At 42.8% G+C, this 15,328-nt stretch overlaps 1 protein-coding gene across 4 annotated transcripts in view; it reads right to left on the bottom strand.

Moving 5' to 3' along the window:
* The window catches only part of NRG3 (neuregulin 3), a 1,127,062-nt gene that overhangs the window by 1,100,458 nt on the left and 11,276 nt on the right, over positions 1 to 15,328 (bottom strand). The window lies entirely within an intron of this gene.

Here is a 15,328-nt window from a genome sequence, read left to right as displayed (position 1 = left end):
ACACCACCTGTCAACCACCTGCCCTGCCTCAGCCGAGCTCAAGGCTCTGCAGCCCAACTCTGCCTCAGTATGAAGTGCACCTGTATCTTCTTTTCCTCTTCTCCCAACTCCGGCCCATCACTACAGGAATGTCTCTTTGTCCCTTTCCGTTATTTGGAAAAGAAATCCTGATTTTGAGAGTTTGGCTTGAAAATCATCCCTGTGATGTGCTTCTCTAAAGAAAAGGAAATACCAGGTGCCCTTGTGAGAGCACTCACAGAGGATCGGTGAGAACGTACTAACACACAGAGAGCCCCTGGCAAATCTCACGGAAGCCCTCCCCTCCCCGGTCACCACTATCAGAGGATGTCAGAGCCAGCTCCTCCTCTGGAAGCAGCTTATCCTGCCCGGAAGGTGGGCACACTCTGCATACCTCCTGGGGCCGTTGCCAGGTCGAGCCAGTGCGTGAAAGAAACAAATGGCCCGGCGGGTGCGCACAGGGGACCCTCCTTTGTGCATCATTTGTGCTTGCTCTGTAAAAGTTGGGTAATTCTCAGAACAGACTAACCTGACCCCTACTTTCTGCAATCTCTCTTCTCTATTTGTTTGTCAAAGACTCCACTTAATTTTAGTAACTACAAAACTGAAATTTTACTATCCAGTGGTGAAGATTTCAGATAGAGAGACTATACATTGCATTAATACAAACCCAGTGCGCCCTTTAAGAGCCTGCACCAGCTGAATATGTTCATGGGCCAGTCGCTGGCATCACAGGCTCTCTCCTCAGCACTGGGGGCACAGGGCATCCCTGGATGCAGGCCTGCTCCCACCGCTGCCCAGGGAGTGGAGATGTGGCCGGACACAAGGTCTCAGTCCCAACCCCGCCACGTCAGCAAAGTCACTACCATGTGTGACGGCCTCAGGATCCCAAGACAGTCTGTGTCATCCCAGCATTACACCTCAGCACCCACGTCTTTCTTTCCCTTGGGATTTCTTGATGGGGAGGGGGTGGTCCCCGACTGGCCAAGAAGAGAAAGAGAAGAAGGGAGAAAAGCAGGGAGGGAGGGAGAACAAAACTGTCTTTAAATAACAACAAACAATTTCATTTTTCGTGGAAACTTTATATTCCATCATCCTACAACTTGGGTTCATGATATCCCTAACACTTGCTAAAAGTAAATTAGAACCTTGTATAGTTCTGAAAACAAAATATTCCCACAAAGCCTCTTCTAACACTTTTCAGTTGCTATTCTGTCTCTTACTACCTAAATGAAAATAAACTCATATTTCAGCTGCAGTATAACAACACACGCCCTGAGTGTTTTCGTGTTTCCACAGCACTTACTCAGATGGGTGAGGAGTGTAGCTATCATTCGTAACATTTCCTACCCGGAGCAGCAAAACTTGCTTTAGATTACACATACAATGCACACACACAAAGTTCAGAGCAGCCTAATTTTTACTCTAGACTGCTATGTTACCAGAGCATAAATACCTAACACGTTTACAGAAACCCAGCTAAATGAAACTGTCAGTGTGGGTCATCGGTGTCCAGGCAAACTCAGCATGATGAGAAGCCCGACTGGTGTGCTGTCTTCGCCGAGGACATTCCACTTGACAGGTGCTCTACATGGCTGTAATTCCCAGTGTATTTGTTTAAGATTCTCGGACTCTCCCACATCCATTTGGCTCGATGTCTACAGTAACTTAGAGCAGTAAATCTGCATCAACGTTAAATGACATTATTTTGCCCATTTAGTGACTCATGTAAAGATAGAAAAACATTTGTTAAGAGAGAAAATGTGGGCATCATACATGTTTAGAAAAGTACATATGCAGATTTCTATACACACACACACACACACACACACACACACACACACATATTTTTCTGTTCATTTTAGGGAACCAGCTGTCACATTCCACAGGTGTGGCACCTGCAATGCTGCTCGCTCCTAGGATAAACATCTGACCAGCAGAGGCCTACATCCTGGCTGTTACACTGTTTACTCAAAGCATGCCCAAAGGCGAGCAGCTCGGAGTCAGCAAGAACCAGGCCCCTCGTCCCCAGGCCTGCGGTTTCCTGGTCTCAAGGTGGATGCGGCAGCTCTGGGCGTCACAATCCCACTGAAAGTTAGCAAGTACAGATCACAACACACAAGCTCCCTGGTGGCTTTCCGCCCTTCCACTTGGGTAAGAAATCCGTTCCTGCTTCGGGCGCAGTCCCCCTTACCTTGCTTGGCCAGCACAGTGCCCACTCCTAAACCATTCTGGGGTAAGGAGCCTTGGAGTCACCAGGGACGGCCCATCCAATCACAGTTCCTCCCTCTGGGATGGAGGTCTTCACCCAGGACCAGCATATCAATGAGCACAAACAGTGAAACTAGTCTACTATTTCACCAAACTAATGTTACGTAGAAAACAGTACTCTCCCGGCACCATGGAATGAAGTTCACTGTTAGAAATGGAAAACACAGCGCATTAGTATTGAGGCGATTCTAGCCGGGACCAGGGGTTCTGCTGCATGCTTCCCCCCTGGTGACCCCATTTAAGTCTTGCATCTTCTCCCAGAGGCAGATATTATTATTCTACAGTTAGTCGGGCAATTAAACTCATGTTAAATTAAGGGCTTATTTATCAACCTCTTTTAAAATCTTAGTTTAACTTTTGTTCTTATTAAAACCCTGGGATAGTGGAACAGCATGAAAAATTAAGGACATTTATAATAGGATACAATGAAATTTAAGTGAGAAATTCAACAAAATCGAAGTCAACCGTAATCCCATCACTCAGAAAGAACTGTTTTTGGCAATTTTGTGTGTTGCTAACAATGTTTATTTTCTAAAGTGTTCATGGATAACCAGAGGTAGCTACTGTTTTAAGCCTGGTTTTTATACTGCATATTACATGGTAAATGTTTCCCCACGCTGTGATTTGAAAGAAGTGATTGTAATGCCTAGATTGCTGAAAATTTGTGTTAGCAAACCTTTACAAGCATTTCCGTTTTGAACTCCCTCACACAAAAATCTTTGAACACAACTTCCTTCTTCTCCCCCTCCCTCCCTCTCTTCCTTCCTTTCTTCCAGTTGGAGGCCTGGAAGTGGAATTGCTGGACAGAGTAAGGAAACACATTGAAATATTTTCATATCCAATAATATTTCCACCCATTTCACTCTCCATCTAATAATGTCAGGGCCTGGCTGGTGTTGCTAAGTGGTTAGAGCATCGTCCTGTGCACTAGAAGGTTGAGGGTTCGATTCCCAGTCAAGGGCACATACCTGGGTTGCAGGTTCAATCCCGCCTGGTCAGGGTGCATGCAGAAGGCAACCAATTGATGTTTCTCACATCTCCCTCCCTCCCTTCCATTCTCTCTGAAATCAATGGGAAAAAAATGTCCTCGGATGAGGATTAAAATAACAACAACAACAATAATAATGTGTATTACAATCAAATTTATTGCCAAATTGTTAGGCGACAGGAAAAGTTCAGATTTCCCGTAAATCATTTTACTCAGGGGGTAGATTCAGCCAACCCTGGAGATGGAGAGAGAATCTGAGTCTGAGAGTTGCCTTGGGAGCCTTGCCTTGGCCTGAGGAATTTCTAGTGCTTGGCTTGTCAGGGAGGCGTTATGTGGGAAGTCTGCTCTGGTCCTTTCCTCTGACTGTTGGCTCTTTGTAGACCATATCCTGTTCTTCCCCCACATGGCCAACCACTCGGATCTGAAGGAACAGTCTTGGCTGCCTTTGGTCTCCAGCCATTGGTGCAGGTAGACATCATGTGAGTTCCCATCCCTAACCTGCAGCACTTGGCCTTCTTCCCTCACCATCACTCATCTTCTCCAGTGGATGAAAACTGTGAGGTCCCACTGAGGTGCCTCCACTTCCTAGTCACAGAGCCACTACCCTAATGGGATTAGCAGTGCATCCCTGCCTTTCTTTTCATCTAACTGCCCATTACCTTGGCAACACATTAGAATCACCTGGGAAACCATAAAAACTACTGATGTTGCCACTGCCCCCCCACAAAAGAAATTCTAACTGGACGAGGGTTGGTGCCTGAGCACAGACATGTGTACTAGTATTTGACAGCTGCCCCTGACCTTCAAAATGCATCCATGTTTGAGAACTATGATAACACCCTCACGAGTGCATCTAGAAGAAGTGCCCTCAGTGTCCAGGGTGTGGGTATTCCCTGGCCCGGTTTTTCGGGCTGAGGCAGGTGTCCCTACCTGCTCCCCTACCACTGCCCTGTGAATAGCCTTTGCTCTTTCAATGGAGATCTACTCCCTTCCATTCCACTCTCTATACAGTTACCTTCTCAAAATAGCCATTTGTACATCTAACAAAACTGGGGAACACTAGATGCCTAAAACAATTCTTTCATCTCCATCCCCACCCCAAACTCTGCTCATCCGTCAGTCCTCCCTATCTCAATTCACCATCCACCATCCCTCCTCTTACTCAGCACAGGGAGTTTTATTCCTTCATTCATGTCTTTTTTTTTAAATGTTTTTATTGATTTCAGAGAGAGAGAGAGGGAGAGAGACAGAAATATCAATGATGAGAGAGAATCATTGATGGGCTGCCTCCTTCATGTCCCCTACTGCATGTGCCCTGACTGGGAATCGAACAGTGACCTCCAGGTCCATGGGTCAATGCTCAAGCACTGAGCCACACTGGCCGGGCCATTCCTGTCTTTTCTTCATAGTAAGTCTTTTTCTCGCCATCCAGAGCACATCCAATCTGCCAATGCATCACTCCCACTACCCCTGTCTCTGTTCTAGTCTAAGGTACCAGGATCTCTTGGCCTCCTCACTTATCTCCATTTCCAATTGTGGCCCCTGGAGGGCAGCTCCACACAGCACCCAGAGGGACCTTTCACAAATAAAGAACCTCCCCTTACCTAAATCCCTCATGGTTTTCCGTTCAATAAAAATCCAGTGTATGCTCCTTAAGTGTCTTACCTTGTCTATCTCTCCCATTTCACTTGCCACTCTGGGCAGACTCATTATGCCGGGGGTGCTGGCCCTTTTTCTGTCCCTCAAAGCACCTGGACTTCATTTGTTCTCTTTCTTATATCCTTCAGTCCCAGACATTGCCATACCTTGCTTCATCTCATCATTTGCGGACTCAGTTCAACTATATGGACTTCATCTAAGGCCTCCCTGAACACCTACATAAACATCAACTTTCCATCCCATAATCCTGTTCCGCATTTCTCAGTGGTTGAGGGATCCCCCCCGCCAGAACACTCAAGGGGGACAGTGCTTGGGCCAGTCTTCTTCCTACTGCAGCCCCGCAGCCGGGTGGTAAAACAACACCTGGCAAATAGCAGGGGCTTAGAAAGTAGTTGAAAAATAAAGAATCTTGGTAGGGGCTGTGTGGAAGAGGAGCTAAGTATGCTTGTTCATGTCCATAACTCATCGGAACAGATTTGTTCCCCTTAAGCCATAATAAACAATTGTTATCACACAATGTTTCAAAATAAACAGAAGAAAACAAAGCCTGAAATTCTCACTCTGTGGAAATTAAATCAACTACTATATTTGAATTTAAAAAAAATATATTTATATGGAAAGAGGAAAATGAGAAATAAGAAAATGTCAATGGGATGAATTTTAGCTTTCTCCAGAAATAGAAATCACCCTCTTTTATCTCAGCATATAAAACCTCACTTAATAGTTTGCAGAATCTATCAAGATACACTTTGGGAGAAGAAAAAAATACTTTGGAAAAGCACTCTTTCCTCAGCATTGAGAACCAGTTCTTAAGAGCAATCAACCTGAAGAGAAATGGCAGGAGATGGGACAGCGAGAAAATGAAAGAAAGGGCTCTTCACTTCTCAGAGCACGCTTCCTCTGCTGCCTTGTTTCGTGTGTCAGGAATGGAGACATCGGAGATTGACACTGTGCTCACTCTCACACTGAGCATCCCACACACCCGGGCCGCCGCACCGCAAGTGTGTGCTGGTTCAGGCTGCCTTCCTCAGGCTGAGAAATTCAAGCCCAGATGCCTGGGAACTGATATTTACTGGGTACCACTGTTGTGGGATTTACATTTTCACAGCATCTTTCTCCTCCTCCCCACGGTGCTCTCCAGCTGAATTTGTTTTCAAACCATCGGTTCCTAAGTACAAAACTAAATATTTAAGATTAAATTTAGCTCCCAAAAAGAACACATTAGCTCACAACATAAATGATATTCAGCCTCTCACGATTTCAATCAGCTCTAATTCTCACACATCCACACATCCCTTGGTTCCCAAGTCCTAAGTCAGCAAACTGTCCAGCACCTTGGTTTGCTAGATGGTTTGATATCTGTAGATGTCACAGCAGTGACATCTTATGGGCTACAACACAGCCATTAACTCGGCTCTTTAAAATGCGGACCTTAAGACCTATGGAGACAGACCCCACCAAACTCAGATATCTAATAAGAAGCAAAACATGAATTCTTCCAGACTTAACAGCCACTGCTCTTTCTACAGTACACACACACAAAGAGATTATAATTATAAACCACATCATTAAAAGAGTAACCATGATCAAAAGAAAAACAACTATTACAAGCATTCCAGTGTTAACTTCGGATTTTCAACCTAATTAGATGGCAACAACATCAGAAAGTGGAAAACAAAACAAAAAGTTAACATAAACATGAAATGAAATCCCAGGGTCCACCAGACTGAACTGGTGGGGGTTCCCTTAGACAGCTGAGGTTAGGCTGGCTGAGGGCATGTGGACCAATACTCGGACCGTGCAGCTCTAGCAATCTGGGGTGTCGTCAGCATTCATCAGTGTCTGGTGTGAGTGTGGGTGATCGGCCACGGCAGGGGCATCTGAGCCGGACAAACCAAGCAGGTACTTGCAGCCCCGCGTCTGCCTCCCTGCTCCTCAGGGAGAGAGGGAGCCAAAGGGAAGCAGGAGCCAAAAGGCCGGGAGCTGCAGGGTGCTGGTGCGGCCCTGCTCTGTCTCCGGTGGTTCTATTTTTGTAGTGTGACATTTGAAAATCCGGTGTCACTTGGTGATCTGATGCTCCCCACCTCTCCACCGCTGCTGGAGCTCCCCGGGTTTCCATGGCACTTCTTAATGGGAACAGCAGACTCTGGCTCCTGGAGACAGTGGCTGTGGCAAGGGCAGGGACAGAGCTGCTTACCTGCTCTTCCCTGGAAGCTGAGCCTCGCCTCCGGCCCAATACCCACAGTGTGGGGCAGAACAGTGGAAATAAACCACCGGGAGGACAGAACGCTGAGGAGCCCCGGACAGGACAGGGGCTCACTGTCCACACTCAGAGAGAAGTTAGAATTCAAGTGCTCTGGACTTCCAGACTACTACTGTTTTTGATCAGTGTGTATATGTGTGTTCAAACAGCGTTCGTTACCAGAATTTCACTAGCTTTGCAAGCGTAGGCTTCCGTTTAGCACTGGCTCTACTGATGCCCAATAACCCAGGATGCTCCCACCCCTCCAGCACTTAGTCAAGAACAGCTGCCCCTTATGCCTTATTTGCTGCCTCCTCATGACCATGACCCACCTTCTTTCTGCAGCACTACCTCTGGGTCTAAGGGTGAAGAAATGCTGCTATTAAGTTACACCGGGCAGCTTTGGTACTTCCAGGCCTCACCTCTTCCGACAGCATCCTGGGCCACAGGGAAGCCTGGATAACCCAGAGGTGTGTGGCCATGCAGTGTACGCAGCCAGGAAATGCTCACAGACCCCACCTTGCATTTCATAACCATCTAACATCATTTACTGTCACTTATAATTAAAGAAATACAAGATAGAACACAAAAAGACAGTATTTTAAACCAGCTGGTGGGCGAACGGTTTTTTTGTTAGTTGGGTGGTTCTGTTGTTCCTGGTATGTAGCACCTATGATCATGGGGGCGGGTATGGAAAGAAGGAACATTCTGACACTATAATGCAAAAATGTGAATGAGAACATAGGAATTTGGATTTTAAAAATGTAAGTTTTTTTTGTGGAACTGTAATTGGTACAGCCACTACAGAAAATGATAAGATCCTCAAAAAATTGAAAATAGAACTACCATATGATCCAACAATTCCACTTCTGGGAATATATCCAAAGGAAATGAAATAAAAAAGATATCTGCACCCCATGTTCACAGCAGCATTAATTACAATAGCGAAGACATGGAAGTAACCTAAGTGTCCACTCATTGATAAATGGATGAAAAGGGTATGGTGTGTATACACAATGGAATATTATTCAGCCATAAACACACACACACAAAAACAAACAAACAAACAAAAGAACACGAGAAACTCCTACCAGTTGCAACAACATGGATGAACCGTGAGGCATTATACTAAGTGAAGTAAGTCAGACAGAGAAAAATAAATACTATATGGCCTCACTTATATATGGGATCGCAACAGCAACAACCAAAAAAGAAAAAAAAATTCATAGAAAATCAGATCAGACTGTAGTTACCAGAGGCAGAGGTTTGGGAGGAGAAATAGGAATAAGTTGGTCAAAAGGAACAAACTTCAAGTTATGAGTAAGTCTTAGGGATGTAATGTACCCCAGGACTCCGGCTAACACTGCTATCTAACACACAGGAAAGCTGTTAAGAGAGTAAATCCCGAGTTCTCATAACAAGGAGAAAATGTTTCCTTGTTTTCTTCTTATTGTATCTATATGAGAAGATGGATGTTAGCCAAAGCTACAGTGATAATCATTTCACAATGCATATAGATCAAATCGTCATGCTGTATACCTTAAACTTATATGCTGATGTATGTCAATTATTTCTCAATAAAACTGGAAAAAATATTTTAAAAGCATGTGAAAGATACAAGAAGAAACAGACAAGCTTTTGGCTTAATAATAACTTCCTTTATAACTCTTCAAAATGTCTGTGATTTTTGTTTTAGTGGTAGACTTATTTTTAAAGTAAGCTTTGTTTGCATATATATTGGCCAACAGTTTCCATTCCATCATGTGGCTGAATTTTATATAATAATGACCAAATTGGAACAAATTAAATTCTCAAATGGTAATAAGCTCATTACATTTTAGTATATCAATATACTTCAGCACAGAACCATTAAAATAAGGTCTTAGGTATTCTGATGTAGAAATACTTTAACATAAAGTGCAAAAAGACAGTGAAAAGAATATTACAGCAAAATTTCATTTCACAAAAATATACATTTCATAGAGTGAAAATTTGGGCTGATATTCGACAAAAAGATATAGTAATAAAAGAACTGCAGTAGACTTTTATTTTCATCTTATTGCTTATATTTTCTAATTTTCTATAGTGAACATGTCATGTTAGTAATAAAGAGGAAGGTGCGCCAAAAAATATACAAAATATTAACACTAGCCACCTCGGATTTGATTTAAATGTCTCCCTGATGCTGGCACAACTCAGAACTGGGTTCCAACCAACAGAGGGAACCAGATTACCATATCAAAATCCCCATCCCAATCAGCATGCAGGAAATCAGACCTTACAGTAACGTGTTTATAGTAGTGCCTTAGAAATGCCATTTCTTAGTCCACTGTTGTTTTTGTGACACTGTAAAATTTAGCAACTAGGAATTCTGTTTAATGTGGGAGACAGATACTGTGATTATATCTAGAACCGGATGAATTTATTTATACTTCCAAACAAAATATTTTGCATGTGGCAGTAATTCCTCCAGGTCTCCTCTTATCTCTATCTTTGGAATCAATTTACTTTCATATGTATATAATATATAGACACACAGACACACATGCATATATATATACCGTATATGTACACACATACATACACTTTGCAATAATAGACCTACAGCTGGCTGGCTACCAAGCTGTATTTGTCACAAGAATAAGCAATTATTTTGTAAAGCTGTAAACAAGTGAAGTTCAGGAAACTGTGGGGCATAATCACGCCCCCTATGTTAGCACACCAAAACACGTGTTTTACTAAACGCTGAACCGCAAAATATCCTACCAAAAATATGCACACAAAAAGCCTTTGGGGGGAGCAGGGGAGCCAGCAAATCAAAAACTCCACTGAAATTTTAATCTCAAATTTAGAACGTGGCCTAGGGCAATCTTTGCCACAAGGAGGATCCGGGAATGCCTCCTACAATAGCCTCACTTACAGAAAAAACCTGAGATTTCTAAACCTGAGAACTGAGCAACAGAACTGGTCCTACATTCCCACACCAAGTCCAGTGGCCTTCCCACTGTCCATAATTACTTGTCTCCCTTTAGAAATCATTCTTCTAATTAGCTTATTTCCAGTCTTCCTTGGAAGCTAACAAACAAAAATAATAATAATAATAACGATTAAGAAGATTAAGCAAACGGACATAAACTTCCCTAAGGGAACACTCCCCAGTCTCCAAGGACATCACCTCCTGCTCATCAGGTTCTTCTGGTCAGTGACAATATGGCGCAGCATCGCAGAGGAAGTGGTCCACTAGAAATGTGGAGGTTAAAGAGCCCACGTGATCTACCGGCTCCAGAGTCCTGGCTCAGACACCTCACATGCGCTGTTCTGCTGATGCCAGTGCTACCCACACCACGCCTTGGAGAGGCAGGAGAGAGTCGGAAGCTGGGCCACTGTGTCCCGCTCATCAAACTGGCTCCTGAGAGCGGCTTTCCTTTTGTGAATCTCTCTCCCCCAGGGCCCATGGCAACAATTTTCTTCATCAAAAGCAAAAATGGTATCAAACATTTAAACAGCCAGATTTTCCCGACACAAAAACATCTCTATTTTGGGAAGGTTCAGAGGTTCAGCTAATTGCATGTAACTAATAACTGAAGATTAAAGTGAACTTCCTGGCCCAGCAGTGCAAAGAAACTGATGGAGCCACGAGGGCACTCTTCCCAAAATGCAGCATGTGCAATTTATATTCATGCAATTCATTTCATACCTTGAAGCGGATATTTTGAGAAAAGAAAGCAGTTCTGGCTGGGGGAACAGAGACTCTCATCTGGCTAAGTAGTGATATCTGGGGAAATGTGGAAAAAGTCAGTGGCAAACTTCCCCAAAGTGATGTTACAAGAATTGCTGGCCGAGATTACCTTCTCTATGGTTTGCTCACTAAGAGACTCCTGTCAGCATAAAGAGCTCACTGGCCGGCAATCTAATTCAGTTTCCACAACGGGATGCAGCACATAAAGACTTTCTGTACCTGGCAATTAGTCTTCAAACACTGCCACTTAGATATGCAGCAATTGTATGGCAACCGGGATGAGAACACACATATTCACTGTGAGTAACATTTAACAATTGCACTTATACATTGTAGAATACAAAGGAGTTAGAGTTGGGAATTGTATAATGTTTGGTATGTCTGCATTTTTGTATATGTGGATTACAGGGAGAGAATGCAAACGTGGTGATATGAGTGAAATTTGAAAGAAAAAAAAAAGTCCAGTATTTATAAAGTTTGTTCTGATAAAATTATAGCAGTGTTTGCTCTTTAATAGCTTTTCAATATTTTTGCTCAAAATATTTGTTGTTGCATCCAAGCATCAAAGTCCTTATCATTGATACCATTTTTTTAATTAATGAAGGATTTCAAATTGTGAAAAAAATTTGAAAGTTTCTCCCTTCCCCCAGTTCAATTAAATGAAGCGCTATGGCTCCTAGCCAGCTCCACTAGGCGGAAGGCATAATCCTGGCTCTGCCATTCTAGCAGGAACCGTTCAGACGCCAATCCCTGTGGCAGTCAGCTGCAGAAAGCCTACCACAAGGTGCCGGCAGGAGGAACGGTGCTTTGCAAGCAGCACGTTCTACGGGACCATTTTTCTTTAGGGTTAACGTTTCTGTGTAATCTGGTCATTTAGAAGTAATAGAGCTCTTTAGACTTTTACAACACTCAGCCATTTGCAGTGCATTGTCGGAAGCAGCATTTCATTATTTATCATAAATTACTCAGAGCTGCTCACAATGAAAGATGAGCATCCCTATGGTACCGGAAGGACAGAGAGAAGCCTACAAAACCAAATGATGAAGGGAAATTCAGATTTAATACTGACTTCGTTAAGACCCCCATCTACAGTTCTGCGTCCTTCCTTTCGAAAAATCTCTTCTGATCACATACACAAAGACCTAACAAACAACTAAAAGAATGTACCCTTACCTAAATAAAAAATATAGATGAAGTGAAACTATTCCAAGCAAATCACATTTGCATAAGTCAGCTGGCTTATTATAAATACTGACACCAGTGAAAATGATCTGATCAGTGAAAAACAGAGGAGAAGCCGTTGACTATTAATACCAATTTAACATCTGCGCTTGCACAGTGTTGCAGCCCCTCTGTCTGGTAACAACGAGCAACCAAGTAAGCCGGCTGGAGTGATGGAGCTGATTCTAAACTGAAGGTTCTTCTTCATGGCGAACAAAGTGGGTGACAATTAATTTCAGCTGCTGACATATGTAAATGAGCGGATGTAGTTCTTCCGTGTACCGCAGGAGCTCTCTGGCAGGCCCCGTGAAAGCCTCATCTTATTACAGACCCATTGGGGCTTGCTGAGCAGAGGTGTCTCCCTCTCCCATCCTTCACCACGTGGTCAGCACATTCAGGGAATCCACAGTGCACTCCCTTCTGAAGGCTCTGCAATGTCAGCGGGGGATCCCCCAAAGGTGCTGAGTGGCTCCTGGAAGGAGGCCCTCAGGTGAAACCAGAAGGTAATGTGGCCAACAAAGGACAAAATAGTTTCTGCCTCTGAAAAATGTGATGGCAGTCACAGGTTAATTTAGGTGAAGCAGTAAAATCCTGAGTTTCTTCTCATTATCCTCCTCACACCTCTACTTGCAAATGTTTAGATATTCGAGAGCTACTATTTTGGGTTCTAGCTAGAGCTGTGTTAATGTGATTATGGAAAAACTAACCATTTTAAAACTTAGTAATTCTACCGTTTCTTGCAGAACTTTGAAGAGACACTGGAATAAAGTCAAGACTTAAAAACACTCGGTGAATGGGAAAGACCATACCTTTAAGTGATTTGGGACAAAATAGCCTCGGAGAATCTTTAGAATGTGCTACTTGTTCCTCCTTTGAAATTATCCTAGAGACCTTGCACCTTCTGAAAATTCTACAAATACTATGCCAATTGCTGCGCCAACCCTGACCAGGGTTTCCTATAGCAGCTGAGGTACGTCCTCCCAAGGCCTTCCTCCTCAACCAGGCCCTGACCTGAGGAAAAGGTGAGGCAGCTGCATCACTTCCAAGGGAGACCCTTTCCGCCCACCAGACAGACTCATCATGGCTCCCACTTCTACCTTTGTTAATGCCCATTTACTCCCTCGGCCTCAATTCTCCATTTCTCTGCCTAAATAAATTCTCCCTTTAAACCAGCAGTTGCCAACCAGTGGTCCGTGCAGTCCGAAAGGTTGGCGACCACTGCTTTAAACTATCCATCTATGTCCCCTCTAATCACTGCTTTCTGAAATGGCCTAACATACTTTTCAGTTGAAATCACACACTTCAGCACTGAATTATTCCCTGGAACGTATGTTCCGGTCTTCTTGACAAAACCATAAATGCAGATAATTATCTTTCTTGTGTATCATGCACTCAAATGCTCCCACCCTGGGAGGCTTCCACTGAAAAGGAGAGAGGGTATCTCATGGAGTCTCCCTAAGCTGGGCTCCTGAGAACCTGGAAGGCCTGTTTCTCAGACTTTCAGGCATGAACAAAGGAGTCATGATCAATGTCTGTAAACAAAAAAAATCCATAAACTCAGGCCACCACCTGGTAGCACAAAGTAAAGGCCAAAGTAATGTTTTGAAATATTTCTCTTGTATTTTTAAGTTTGTATTGATGTAGACAAATAGTACACAAATCATCCGCATACAGTTCAATGAATTTTGACACATAGAACTCCCCCATGTAATTAACACCCAGATCAAGCAGCAGAATATTATCAATACCCTACAGCCTCATATCTTGGGTCTCTTTCCATTCACTTCCTGCCTCCTCCCCAAAGTTAATCACTATCTTGACCTCTACCATTAAACATTGTATAAACAGAATCATGTTTTGTTCTGACTTTTTGCTCACCAATGTGAACTATCCTAAAAGAATCTGAACACAACTCATTACCAAATTAAAGAAAGGGCTATGTGTCCTACAAATCACCTCTTCCCATTGGCCTACAGAATGTACCTATCTGTAGTCCACCCACCTAACTGTATTGTGTGAATAAATACTGTGTGATTCTGTGACAGCCTTACAGCATCTGGAATTGGTCCTTCCATCTGTTGTTATTTGACCTAAGCCCTCCCTTCTAAGACCCAGCACTACAAACTAGCCTCTGTATTTTCCTTTCATTTGCTCCTTAAAATAGACCAGGTAATTGGTTACCATACATACAAGTGATTGATTTCTATCAGCTATATGCATCTGTAGCAATACTATTAAAGACTGCCCCACATCTGCAGACTTGAAGAGCCATTAAGTAACTCATTAAACTTCATCTTCTTCATTCCTGTAAGGTCAAGGCTAATAGTCCAAGCAAGGCCTAGGGTAAGACACTCTGCCTTCAATATTTCCCATGAGCAAATGGAATGAGTTTGTATTTCTACAGATCTGCATTTCATAGCAGGAACCCAACTCAGTCAACACTTTAATGCTGACACCAACGATTAAGACACAAACTCTTAGCCCAGCCGGTGTAGCTCGGTGGTTGAGCATCAACCTATGAACTAGGAGGACCAGGAGATTATGGTTCGATTCCCAGTCAAGGCACATGCCAGGATTGCAGGCTCAATCCCTAGGAGGGGACATGCAGTAAGCAGCCGACCAATAATTCTCATCATCGATGTTTCTCTCTCTCTCCCTCTCCCTTCCTCTTTCTGAAATCAATAAAAAAATATATTAAAATTTCTTTAAAAAAAAAAAAGACACAAACTCTTAGACCAAAAAAAAAGGTCTTCACAGAACAAAGACCAATAATTGAACTGATTCTGATTCATGAAGCATATTCTTCACTTTTTCAAAAGTTTAAAAAATCTCTATCTAGAATAATTCATGACTATTAAATAACACTTAGAAAACAGGGCAAAATACAATAAACTAAATAGTATTCTTGTTTCATAATACAGAAATCGCCATCATTAACAATTTGGTAAACTTCCTTTGAATATAGTCACTATATATTAAATATATCTATTAATCTACATAGCTCAGTATAACTGGCATCTAATATAATTTTCCACCCAGAGTTTTAGATAATTACATAAGAAACATTTTCTAATATACTTAAATTACTAAAAACTCAATTTAATATATCATATGAGTAAAATGTATTGTATTATTTCATTTTAACCTCAAACATACAAATGCACATACACTTGCTAAATATTTGTCTAAA

This window comes from Plecotus auritus (genome assembly GCF_963455305.1).
Source record: "Plecotus auritus genome assembly, chromosome: 9".
NCBI classification, from domain to species: domain Eukaryota; kingdom Metazoa; phylum Chordata; class Mammalia; order Chiroptera; family Vespertilionidae; genus Plecotus; species Plecotus auritus.
The sequence above is the reverse complement of the archived record's forward strand: the minus strand, read 5'-3'. Positions and strand labels throughout refer to the sequence as shown.